This window comes from Pleurodeles waltl, chromosome 2_2 (assembly GCF_031143425.1).
Source record: "Pleurodeles waltl isolate 20211129_DDA chromosome 2_2, aPleWal1.hap1.20221129, whole genome shotgun sequence".
NCBI classification, from domain to species: domain Eukaryota; kingdom Metazoa; phylum Chordata; class Amphibia; order Caudata; family Salamandridae; genus Pleurodeles; species Pleurodeles waltl.
The window spans coordinates 509,990,990-510,005,115 of record NC_090439.1 but is presented as its reverse complement, the minus strand read 5'-3'; positions in this window follow the sequence as shown (position 1 = coordinate 510,005,115).

Sequence of the window (14,126 nt, the reverse complement as noted above, 5' to 3'; positions counted from 1 at the left end):
TCGGTCAAATCATTACATGTCAGCATTGGGTACAATGTGACACTCGGGTACTTCTTCACAATTTTACAGGGCACATCTTCATCATTTGTCCTTATTGCAATTCCTCAGTGGTATGCAGCTAATAGAACAATTTAGCTTACACAGTTAGTCACGTCCAAACAAACTTACAGGATTTGAGTCTCAGACCACACATTGATGCTCATCTTCAAATGAACCAATTTTAAAGGGACAGATTCTTTTACAGGTTTGGTCAGTTGTTTCTTTGCAACTCCTGCAGGTTGAATGCTCCTTCCTGAAAGGGAAATATTCAGTACTTCTGCTGTTCTGACAGAGGTGTGGGTAGCCCCAGTATCAACCAGGAATAACACATGGTGACCCATTACATCAGCTTTTACACAGGGACTACACTGATCTATTTGTAAGGATGCACATAACATACAATCCTTGTCATCTGAGCTATCTACCTGAAGAATTTCTGAAAATGTCTCATCATTCAGATCCATTAAGGGAAACTGCAATGCTAACTGCTTCACACTTGCATTTGCAATTTGATTTATATTCTGTTGGGGAACAACCACTTCATTCGGACTTGCAGTATCTGCATCTGCTGTCCTTGGGACACATTTACATTCTGTACTCTGGAATTTAGAACTCCCTGAATTTGAACCTGATTATTGCCTTATTCTTGAGCAACTCCATTATAATGTACCTGGTTATTCACATTATTAAAACTCACTTCGCCAATGACCCAACTTTCTGCATGCATGACATGGATTATGAGTTCTTTTCAAAACATGGACTTTAACACCAGCAGTCTGATCTAACTGAACACCATGTCCTCTGCCTTTAGGCTATATAATATTAGTTCCCTGCTGTGGTACTCCTTGCATTCCACCAGTGTTCACCATCATCGGGGGCTTTGACTAGCTTTCTGTGCAGCTTTTAATTGCATGACCTTAGCCTTTCAACTTTTTCTGTTTAAAATTCAATTTGTCACTACAATATTTTGCGTAATGCTGGATTTCATCAATCGGTTTGTTCTGTCAACAAATCAGATGCTGTGGAAACATCTCTTTTCTGTCTAGTTTTAGTCCTTGCACAAATCTGAACACAAAATAACCCACATCTTTAGTGTCTACGGTTTCTGTACCACTGAAATGTTTCAAAGCCTGCAACAATCGCTCATAATAAGCATGAATTGACTCCTTCAACTCCTGTGTCGTCTGTCAATCCTCTGCCAATCAATGTCTTTCATATACACCTTGTTATTCAAGAGCTCGGGCACCTTATGATACTTTTTCATTGCTTGTTCGGATGGCACACCATTGCTGGGTCTCTAAGGGCCTCACTGTGTGGCCAATCAACATTGACTTTAAATTCAGTCCAGAAATTACTCTTAACCACAATGTCAAACAGTGTATTCAAATCTTCCCACAGGCATTTTGAAAGTTTCACAAACATTTCTGTCTGCATGTACCAATCCACTGGTTTCTCTCTCAATCTCCGGTAATCATTTGTGAATGACAAATATCACTCCTACTTCAAGGTACATGGACATAACCTTCACTTGGTATCTCTCTCATGGCCAGCATTTTTACATTCACCTCAGCTTAATTTGCTCCTGCCAGAGGGACATCTGGCTTTCCTTTCTTCTGATCTCTTTTCTTCCGCCATCTACCTTCCCACTTATCTATTGCTCTGTAATTCTGAATATAAGTAATCAATTCCTTAATGTCTGTTTTCATATCAGGGGTTCTCATGATGGGTCCCATTACGAGTTTGGCAGTCCCACCACAGGACCGTGAAACTCACAGAGAGGACACCACCACCATAGCGGTGACGTTTCCCTTGAGTGTACTACAGTGTTCCTGACGGGCTGACCAGTTGGACATTGTAATACGCGATCCCACCAGGCTTACCGGCGGGAACAGTGTTAGGATATTGGCCTCCCTTAAGGGAGCCCAGGCCAATATCATAAAACTCCAGCACCCTCAGAGACAGTGCGCATTCCGATGGTGCTGGGCAGAGGGGGACACTGCACTGCCCATGACATGGTGGTGGTCAGTGCTGGGGCACCGCTGGGGCCCCAGCACTTCTTTTCCACCAGCCTTTTCATGATGGGCTCTCCGCCATGAAAAGGCTGGCAGAAAGCAGGGTTGTAATCAGCCAAGTGGTGTTGAGTTCAGCGCCGCCATGGCTGGTTGCAAGCCCGACCAACGTCAAGCCATCGGGAACCATGTTCCCGGCGGGGACGGCAGTCCTTTGGCGGTCCAACCGCTAAAGTTGTAATTTGGCGGTCCGACTGCCACCGTGCGTTTGGCGGTGTCATGACAGCCAGACTCATAATGAAGCCCATATCTTTTGTACTAAACTCCAATCTGTAACTTATTTTTAAGGGCTTTGATTTCTCCAAATCCTCATTATGGTTTTCAGCTACTTCAGCTAATCTCTCATAACCCTGTCCTGCACACTGAAGAATGTGTTTGCACATGAACCACAGTTCGTCTTCTGTGTCAGTTTCCAATTGGGCTGTGTCTAACGTTCCTAATATAATTTCATTCAATTCGAATTGCAGACTAGACACATTCAATGATCTGTCTCTCTTTGGTGTAATACACCTGGACCAATATGATTTGGCTGATCTTGAGGAATTGTTATTCCCATACTCTGTCCTGACAAGACAGTACTGAAATTTGCCCTGTTTGACTCAGCAAAACATTTGGTAACAACTGTCCTGGACTAAACAGTTGCACTGGTTGATTCGGGATAACATTTTGCACAGGTGGATTCAAAAAAGGTGACTGCACATTGAGTACGGTCTTCTTCACATTAGCATTCAGCACAATCTGATTCACAATAGGACTTTGTACAGGCTGAACTGTGATAAAGCTCTCAACAGGTTGATTCACTGAAATTGTGTCACTGAATTTGTAGGCATACCTGGTACTATCTGACTCAGGTTTTTTGCTACTGAAGAGATTGTCACATTCAGGGTTACATTTTTTGCAGCTTCACTTCTTGCTCCTACCTCAACAGAAAGGTAAGGAGGGTGACAATTTACTTAAATCTAATTTATAAATTCATCATCAAAATCACTTTCATATGTCACTGTCTTTTCATTTTCATTATCTGTTGCCTGCTCTGCTTTTCATGTCTTTCTCTTAGTTTTGGGTTTAGTGCTTTCCCCATCTTTACAAGAAATAGCTGGATACAAACCTACTTCTTTCAATTATGTCTGCTTTCCAAGCTTTCTGCTCTTCGTCCCATCTTGCCTCAGAAATGGTCTTTAATTCTTTTTGCACTCTGATCTCATACTGGTTTTTAATTTCTGTTGTGGTATGAGTTCCTAAATATTACATGCTTCAAACGGTTTCCTCTCATAAAGCACTCACCTCAGATTATCTAGAATCCTTAGATTGAAAGTTCAATAATCGGGAAATGCTTATGCACCTTCTTTCTCAGCAATCTTGCTCCATTGCTCAAGCCACACACATGCATGAAAACTTTTTTCGGATGCTACGTAATGATTTGGAGTACCTTTGGTGGTGTTTCCAAGCCCTCTCTAATTGGAATAAACACATTTCCCTTCAATGCACTTTTTAACGCTTTAAAGAGCTTCATTTTCAATCAAATTCAATGAATCCCACTATATTTTTGTTGGCATCAGGAAGTAACTTCAATCCCACTATCCTTTTCTCTCCATCTTGTCAGCCAATAGCAACACAGCACTGTCCACCAATACCAGTGTTGCTTCACATAACTGACCTATACCAGCGTGGCACACGATGAAGTCAGACTCACCCCGTGCAGCAACACTTTTGCTTCGCTATTGTCTCTCACATAATTGCTCACACACCTAATGCAAAATAATGTGAGCAAAAACCAACAACCTGCCTGCTTACTACAGGATAGGGTAACCAAACACTTCAAGGCAATACGGAGATACATTTTCCGACTATTGCACAAGTGTGTTAGAAATGGAGTCTCTAGTTGGAAGAGGTATACAACCTTGTCCAAATAGGAAACACAGTCCTAGTCAGGGTAAGTAACAACACAGTCCAAATTATCCTGTGCCCACCCTATGATAGATTGGCACTGAGCAGTTAGGCTTAACTTAGAAGGCAATGTGAAAAGTATTTGTGCAATATATCGTACAGTAACACAGTGAAAACACAACAAAAATACACCACAAAGGTTTTGAAAAATAGATAATATTTCCCTGAATAAAATAAGATCAAAATGACAACGATCCAATAGGCACAAGTTGAAATATCACTTTTAAAACATTTATAAGAGTCTCAAGCCTTAGAAATCAACAGTTGTTTCTTTGTTACAAAAAGTACCTGGGATCAAAAATAACGACTTAGGGAGACCGCATAGGAGGAGATGTGTGGAAAAATAAGGTGTTGCGTTGTTTTTCTGGCACGCAGTCTTGGTTCCTCACTACGATGTGGGGATATTTTGATGCCCAGGGACAATGCATTGAAAATCCTTAACTTGCTGGAAGAAGGAGCAGGCGCTGCATCGATCCGGTAGGAGATGCTTCAATTTTTCAATTGCAAAGCAGGCGCTGCATCAAATTTCCAGTTGGGACGTTGGTGCTGCATCATTCCCGTCAGCGGTGCGACGATTCCTCAGCCGCGTTGTAGGCTTTGCGGCGATTTCTGCAATTGAGATTTTCTGAAGAGGTAAAGTCTTTGTTGACCCTGAGACTTCAGAAACAGGAGGCAAGCTCAATCCAAGTCCTTCCAGCAGAGTCAGAGGCCACCAAGGCAGCAGGGCGGCAAGCAGGGCAGCAGTCCTTCTCAGCAAAAAAGTCCAGATGTGCAGGTGTAGGTCCAGTCGTGTTTGATTTGGTGGGGTCAGAGACCCAGTTCATATATCCAAAATGCCTTTGAAGTGGGGAAACTTCAAAGAGTGGTTTTGAAGTGCACAGGTTCCCCTTTCAGTCCAGTCCTGTCTGCCAGGATCCCTGTGGGGGGTTATCTGTCATTTGTGTGAGGCAGGCCACTGAACCTTTGAAATGTAAGTGTGAGCCCCACCACCCTTCCTGCTCAGGAAGATCCATTTAGTATGTAGATGAATGCAGATGTGACTGAGTGTCCTGTGTTTGTGGTTGTCTCGGTGGAATGCACAAGGGGAGCTCTCAACCAGCACAGACGAGACGTGGATTGGCGACAGGCCGGAAGGCACAGATGGAAGTGAGTGCAGGTAAATGCCCACTTTCTAAAAGTGACAGTTCTAAAATAGTAATATTAAATCCAACTTCACCAGTAAGCAATACCAAACAAGACATGGCTGCTCCTTCCAGATCAGAATCTACCACTAAAGTGTATACGAGGGCAGTTCTAATGCTAGTCCTTGGGAGGAGCAGGACTCACAGTATTGGAAAGCGAATGTATGTGTTTTTCACTACCAGGACATGTGAAACACATAAATACATGCCCTGCCTTTTACCTACATAGCACCCTGCCCTGTGGGTTACCATAGCCTTCCTTAGGGGTGACTTACATGTAGAAAAAGGGGAGTTTAAGGCTTGGTAAGTAGTTTTAAATGCTAAGTTGAAGTGGTAGTGAAACTGCACACATAGGCCATGCAATGGCAGGCCTGAGACATGGTTAAAGGGCTACTTATGTGGGTGGCACAATTAATGCTACAGGCCCACTAGTAACATCTAATTTACAGGCCCTGGGCGTATGTAGTGAACTTTACTAGGGACTTACAGGTAAATTAAATATGCCAATTGGGGTAAGAACCAATGTTACCATGTTTAAGGGAGAGAGCATATACACTTTAGCTCTGGACAGCATTGGTAAAGTGTGCAGAGTCCTAAAAGCAGTAAAAACAGTGTCAGAAAAATGGAGGGAGGCAGGCAAAAAGTTGGGGGATGACCACCCTAAGGCTGTCAGACCTAACATGTGTCCCCTCAGCTGAAAGTGGGAGAGCTACCCAACCTCTTTGGAGTTCTCATAACTAAGGGGGAAGAATCTGGAGAGACCATCAGCATTGGCGTGGCCAGTCCCCGGGCAATGCTCCACTATAAAGTCTAGGCCCTCCTCATTCAGATGTGCTAAGACTGCCCCTATGCTATGCTCTGAAGCGTCCGTCTGCACTATGAATTCCTTGGAGTAATCAGGGGCCCTGAGCACAACTACTGTGCACATGGCTTCCTTGAGAGAATCAAAAGCTTTCTGACAAGCATCTGTCCAGATCATCAACCTGGGCTGCTTTTTGGAAGTCAGCTCAGTTAAGGGTGCCGCCAGGGTGCCATACCCCTTAACAAATCTGCAGTAGTAACCACTGAGGCCTAGGAAGGCCCTCACTTCAGTTTGAGTTCTGGGTGGTTGCCAGGCCATGATTGTTTCAATCTTGCCCTGTAAGGGCTGCACCTTTCCACCACCTACTAGGATTCCCAAGTACCCAACGGATCCCTGCCCAATCTGGCACTTACTGTCCTTGATTGTCAGTCCTGCCTGTTGCAGGGCCTGGAGCACCTGTTGGAGGTGAAGCAGGTGTTCCTCCCAGCTGGCACTATAGATGGCAATGTCGTCATGGTAAGCGGCACAGGCTGCCTCCTTACCAGCCAGGACACTGTTAACCAACCTTTGGAAGGTAGCAGGGGCATTCGTCAAGCCAAAGGGCATTACCCGGAGCTGGTAATGTCCCTCAGGGATTTGAAATGTGGATCTCTCTTTTGCCCCCTCACTCAAGATGATTTGCCAGTACCCTTATGTTAAATCAATGGTACTGAGGAATTTGGCAGCGCCTAGCCTGTCAATGAGCTTGTCAGCTTGGAGGATGGGGTGTGCGTCAGTTTTAGTGACAAAGTTGAGACCTCAGTAGTCCACACAGTACCAAAGTTCTGGTTTTGTGCCTGGTGGGGCAGCCCTAGGTACGAGCACCACTGGGCTGGACCAAGGACTGTTAGAGGTTTTAATCACTCCTAAAGCTGGCATTTTGGCAACGTCTTCCTTGATGTTGACCTTCACCCTGTCTGACAACCTGTACATTTTGTTCTTTACAGGGGGACTGTCTCCCGTGTCAATATCATGGACACACAGATATGTGAGCCAGGGGTGAGAAAAAACAGAGAGGAGTACTGTTCCAGTAACTGGTAACACTTACCTCGCTGGTATAGGGTCAGGGAGTCGGAGAGGTTGACACCCTCCACTGACCCATCACTCTCTTGTGCAGAGAGGAGGTCTGGGAGAGATTCACCCTCCTCCTTCACTCCCTCATCGATCACAAGGAGCATGCTGACTTCAGACCTCTCAAAGTGAGACTTTATTCTGTTTATATAGAGCACCTTTAGGGGGTTCTTAGGGGTCTGGAGGTCCACTAAGTAAGTGGTTTCCCCCTTACTCTCCTTTATCTCGTATGGGCCAGTCCAGCGATCCTGGAGAGCTCTGGGCTCTACTGGTTCCAAACTATACTTTGCCTCCAGGTTGAAACTCCACCAGAGTGGCCTTCTGATCGTACCAGTGTTTCATTACCGCTTGACTGGCCTCAATGTTGCTTCTGGTCTTTTTCTAGAAGTGGTGCATCTGGTTTTGGAGGGTCAACATGTAGCTGACCTACATGTTGAGTCTGGGAGCTTTTTTCCACCCATCCTTGACAATGCTTAAGGCCCCCTGGTAGCCATAGAGAAGCTCAAAGGGATTAAACCGTACCCCATTCTGGGGCTCCTCTCTCTACGCAAAGAGAAGGCATGGCAAAAGGGCATCCCACTTATGCCTCATTGCCTCAGGTAGGCCTGCAATCATGCCCTTCAAGGTCTTGTTGAACCTCTCAATGAGACCATTGGATTGAGGGCAATAGAGTGTGGTGAACCTGTATGTTTCACCACATGCATCCCACATGGACTTTATATACGCAGAGATGAAGTTAGTGCCTCTGTCAGACACTATCTCTTTGGGGAACCCCACACAGGTAAAGATCCCCATCACGGTTCTGGTCACCACCAATGCAGTCACGGTCCTCGGAGGGGTTGCCTCTGGGTAGCGGGTGGCATGGTCCAACAAGGCCAGGATGAACCTGTTTGCTAGGGCTGTCTTGGGGTCCAATGGACCAATGACATCAATGCCCACCCTTTCAAAAGGGGTGCCAACGGCGGGAAGTGGGATCAGGGGAGCCTTCAGCTTTATCCCTGACTTCCTTCTGGGCTGGCAGGTGGGACAGGACCTGCAGAATGTATCTGAGGCTGTCCTCATTGGGGGCCAATAAAAGTGGGTGACAAGCCTGGCGAAGGTCTTGTCTTGCCCTAAATGTCCTACCAGGGGTATGTCATGAGCCAAATCCAGTAGGAAGGCCCGGTAACACTGGGGACCACCAGCACACATGCTGCCCCAGTACCCAGAGCCTTAGGCTCATTCTCTCAGTAGATTAGGTGATCCCCAGAGGCTTCACTTGCTGTGTGGGCTAAGGCCTGTTGCCTCTAGCCATCAAGAGTGAAACACTCCTTCTGCACTTTGCAGAATTCCTCCCTGGTGGGCCCAACCTCAACTTGCCAACTAGCAATCTCAGGTAAGTCACCTATGGTGGCAATGTCCTCCCTGGTTGGCTTAGGGGCCTCCTCCTCTTGGACCCTGCAACCTCCACCGTGGGAACTTCTGGGACAGGTTTCCTGCACCTCTTGCCCCTCTCCTTAGCAGCTGCCTGGGCCATTTTTCCAGGCTCCAGAGGCACTTGACTTTGCTCCCGGGCAGGCAAGGGCTATGTGGTCATGCAGAGCCACTCAGGCAATCCCATCATCTCCAGGCGAGACCTGAGCTCTACCTCCCTCCAGGTAGTATGCTGTAGGTCATTGCCTAACAGACAATCTACAGGCAGGGCAGGACTCACATCTACTTTCAGAATACCAGAGACCCCCCCCTCAAAGAGAACCAGAGCCATTTGTAGATGGCTCTCTCGATTGCCAGAGGCTATGACTTCGTGGAATGTGTTGGGTAGGACCTGCTCTTCTGGCACCAGCTGACACTTGACAGTAGTCATGCTGGCTCCTGTGTCATGCAGAGCCCCCACCCGTTGCCCACTAATGGTGACCCACTGCCTATACTTAGAAGTATTGGCCCGACATGTGGGCTTTTGGCATCATGGTGGTCATTACAACCCTGGCGGTCGGTGTTAAAGCGGCGGTAAAACCACCAACAGGCCGGCGGGAAAAAAAATCGAATTACGACCGTGGTGGAAACCGCCAACAAAGACAGCCACTTTAACACTCCAACCGCCACGGCGGTACAAACAAACAGATTGGCGGTCACCGCCAACAGACAGGCGGAGGACAATGTACCGCCCACAGTATCACAACCTACCAGTCCGCCACCTTTTCTGGGGCGGATTCACCACGAACAAAAACACGGCGGAAACAGGACTTCGAAGGGAAAACGCTCACCTCTACACATCCCACGAGGAATCCGGACGCCATGGAACCCGAACTCCAGATCCTGCCAGCCCTGATCTTCTTGCTCCTCTACCAGAAGCACGAACACTGGCGGCGAAGACCACGATGAGTACTGCACCTACGACACAGGGGAGGGGGGAGGCTAAAAACAGGGACACAAACACGCAACACGCAACACCCCCACCCCCACCCTCACCCACGACAACACACACACTAATACAGCATGATACATAACAGTTATACCCCCCAACCCCCCTGGGAAGAATGCAATAACAAAAGTAAATTAGTGTAACCATTGTAATATATTAAAATCCAGTACGCAAAAATATATATATACACTATAAACAAAATATACACCAAGATTAGTAGACCAGGTAGTGCTCCAATGAAGTCTGTGGAACACTGGTCCCACACGGTATGGGTGAGGCCAACACTCAATCCCCGAAATGACAAAGAGAACACTGCAGGGGCATCAGATAGCAATAAAACAGGCACCTCAGGGGGAAGGGAAAGGGGGGCACCTCAGCCGGTTGAGTGCACAACGCCAAATCCACAAGGGGGCCACATGCCCACTGTTCCATCCTGGGGAGTGCAAAGCCACAGTCTCTCAAGTCTCTACAGTGGGTAGTTTGCCCACTGTTCAGTCCTGGGGAGTGCAAAGCCACAGTCTCTCAAGTCTCTACAGTGGGTGGGTTGCCCACTGTTCAGTCCTGGGAAGTGCAAAGCCACAGTCTCTCAAGTGGATAACAGTCTCCACCGGTTCTGGAGGGGGCTTTGTGCCCAGAGTGCTTCATCCTGCCAAGGACAGAGGTAGTGGATGTTTTTTTCTCCACTGGTTCTGGAGGGGGCTGTGTGCCCAGAGTGCTTCATCCTGCTTGTGATGGACTCAGTAGCGTCAGTGCCCTTGGCGCTCATGGGCCAGCGGTGCTTGTTGCGGCGCTGTCATTGGCAGCGGTGCTTGTTGCGGCAGTGCCCTGTTCAGCGGTGCTTGTGGCAGAGGGGTCCTTTGCAGTGACTCAGCTGCTGGCGGTCCTTCATGGCCCAGCGGGGCTGGTGCTGGCGGTCCTTCATGGCCCAGCGGGGCTGGTGCTGGTGGCCCTGTCCTGGGCAGCTGGGCTGGTGGCGGTAGCCTCCTGGGCAGCAGGCTGGTGCTGGCGGTGGCCTCCTGGGCAGCAGGGATGATGGCGGTGGCCTCCTGGGCAGCTGGGCCGGTGGCGGTGGCTTCCTGCACAGCGGGGATGATGGCGGTGGCCTCTTGGGCAGCTGGGCTGGTGCTGGCCTCCTGGGCATCTGGGCTGGTGGTCTCCTGGGCAGCGGGGATGATGGCGGTGGCCTCCTGGGCCGCTGGGCTGGTGCTGGCAGTGGCCTCCTGCGCAGCTGGGTGGGTGGCGGTGGCCCTCTGGGCAGCGGGGATGATGGCAGTGGCCTTCTGGGCAGCAGGGATGATGGCGGTGGCCTCCTGGGCAGCTGGGCTGGTGCTGGCGGTGCCCTCCTGGGCAGCTGGGCGGGTGGCGGTGGCCTCCTGGGCAGCGGGGATGATGGCAGTGGCCTCCTGGGCAGCAGGGAGGATGGCGGTCTTCTCCGCCGTGCTGCTCTTCCCAGACTTGCTGACTTTCTTGTGGCCCTTCCCCACCTTGGAAGGTGTCGCAGCTAACTCCACACTCCCACCTGTTCCCCTGGGAGCGGCTTTGGTGGCTGGAGTCTTCCCCCTCTCCCGCCGGGCACTGGACAACTTTTGATGATTGACAGGTGGGGGAATGTCCGTGCCACACTGGCTGCCCTGCTGCCCGGTGCACTCCAGATTCCGGTGACTACAGGCACCACTGGTCCCGGAGATGTTGTGGATGAGGTGCTAGGTTGGGACCTGGAGAGTCGGGCCCTAGGAGACGGACGGGGTGGGGGAGGTGAGGGAAAGAGGTCAAGGTTGGACTTGAAAGGTTTCTTGATAACACTGGGACGGGTAGCTGGAGGAGGTTTGGTAGTGGAGGAAGAGGTTGTGGTTGTAGGAGGTGTTCGTTTGGTGACTTTGGGTGAAGGTGCATGCGCTGGAGGCTGTCGTGAGGTGGATGGCTGTTGGGTGGGTGTGTGCCTGCGTTTGTGTATCTTGGGAGGTGGCGTCACAGACACACTGGGAGAGGACACAGGGGACGTGTGAATGGCAGTGGGGGTGGTGACTGCACGTGAGCGGGGTGTGGTGGTGTGTGTGCTGGTGATGGAAGTAGTGGCTGTAGATGTAGTGCATGCAGGTGTGAGTGTAGATGAGACTGGGAGGGAGGAGGGAGACGAGGAGGAGGGGGACACAGTGGAGGCAGTGGATGTTGGTGTGTCTGCATGTGTGTGATACTTGCGTGAGTGCCTGTGGGATGTGTGGTGCTTATGTTTGCCAGAGCTACCCTTGTGTGTTGAGGTGTGTGCATGCTGGTCTGAAGGTGTGCTTGGGATAGGCTGAGGTAGAGGGGATTGGGTCTGGGTGGAGGAAGTTGGAGGGGGGAGGCTAGAGACAGGGACAATGGCTGCCATCAGTGCTGAGGCCAGAGTCTGAAAAGCTCGCTGAAGGGTCGCCTGACCAGAATGAATGCCCTCCAGGAATGCATTTGTTTGTTGCAACTGCCTTTCTACACCCTGGATGGCATTCAAAATGGTAGGCTGCCCAACAGTGAGGGACCTGAGGAAGTCAATGGCCTCCTCACTGAGGGCAGCAGGGGTTACTGGGGCAGGGCCTGAGGTGCCTGGGGCGAAGGTGATACCCACCCTCCTGGGTGAGCGGGCACGGGGCAAAGGCTGAGGGGCTGCTCGGAGGGAGGTGCTGGTAAGGGGGTGGCGGCTGTACCTGTAGATGCGGGGGCACAGATGTTGCCGCCACCACAAGGGAGATCCCATCAGAGGACGAGTCTGTGTCACTGGTGTCAGCTCCTGTCCCCGCCGTGGAGCTCCCCTCGCCCTCCGTCCCACTGGTGAACTCCGAGTCCGTTGTCTCGCCCTCCAGGGCCATGTGGGATGCAGCTCCCTCCTGCTCCAGTGCCACTGCTCCTCCGCCTGATGATGCTAATGCACACAAGAACAGGGAGACCACAAAAAGGGGTGGGGGTGACAGAAGAAAGACATGTTGAGTGCATGCATTACCGCTACAGTTGGCGGACACGACAGACACAGAAGCCCCCTGCACTACGCCGCGCACTTGGGCTCCACTGTTCAATCCCTGGGACATGGCCTACAAGGCTATGGCCGACATCTGCACACATGGATGACACAGGAGCCTGACTAGCTGTAGTTGGCACTGTACACAGGTGGGGTGGGGTGCCACAGGGTCTGCCAAAACAAGGGCACCTAACTATCACACTCGCCCTGGCCTAGGGAAACACACAGCCCACTTCCCCTACCCAGACACCTCCACTGCGTGCAAAATCAGCAGAATGAGAGTGTACTCACCCCCTTGTGGCTGCTGTGATGTCCTCAAGCGCCCATCCAACTCGGGGTACGCCACCGCCAGGATCCTGAACATCAGGGGGGTCATGGTGCGATGGGCACCCCTCCCACATTGGGAGGCCATCCCCAGCTGGGCCTCCACCGTCTTCTTGCTCCAGCGGCGAATGTCCTCCCATCTCTTACGGCAGTGGGTGCTCCGTCTGTGGTAGACCCCCAGGGTCCGGACGCCAAATATCCTTTTTCTGGTGGGCGCTGACCTACATGAATTGTACAGGGGGAAAAGAAAAGTTGTTACCTACTGCACCGTCACAGTCATTGGCCCCCATCCCTACCCTTGCCATGTGGCACATGCACTCACCGTCGTTTCATGCACGCCGCATTCTCCCCCCACCCCATCTTTCATCCACCCTACTCCACACAGGCATAGCCCATACAGCATGCTCCCAGTGTACTTACCTGTTTGTCTGGAGGACCGTAGAGTAGCGTGTACTGGGGGAGTACCCCATCCACGAGTTTCTCCAACTCCTCCGATGTGAAGGCAGGGGACCTTTCCCCAGACGCATGAGCCATTGTCTCTTCCAGACCGAGGTCACAGCAGCACTTGCAGTGTAGGTCCTCTTCTGTTAAAGATCAGGTATCGAGTGATTGAACAGATAGAAAATGGCGGTCACGTACGTGGAGGTGCGTACCGTTACCGCCGGCGTACATCGTCATTGGCTCCTGGGACCCATAGGGTCCAATGTTAACCAATGCAGAATTGCGCCGCGGTCTTCGACCGCCTACCGCGACGGTATACGACCCCAGCGCAGTTACCTCACAACCCATTGTCCCACTTTACAGGTCAGGCAGCCTCCATTTCAGGGTCCCACATGGCTTAATTTTTAACTGTGTCACACATACCTAGGCCTTGCCTCAACACTCATACAGGCCAAATTTTGGATTATGATTCGTGTTCTGTGTAAGCTGTGGGTACGTACCTCTGAGTTGGTTGACTCTGTGCTCGCTGTTGTCCTTCATAGGCACCATCCGCTGGGACATGTGAGGAGATGGTGGCTTCCTCCGGTGTACAGACCGCTGGTGGACCTGTCGACAATGGAGGAAGGACATGTGATCATCACCTACAGGCTTGATCGTGCCACAATCCTGGAACTGTGTGCCCAGTTGGAGCCAGACCTGATGTCAGCTATCCGCCATCCCACAGGAATCCCCCCTCAAGTGCAGGTGCTGTCAGTATTCCATTTCCTTGCAAGTGGGTCATTTCAAACAACAGTGGCCATAGCATCAGGAATGTCCCAGCCTA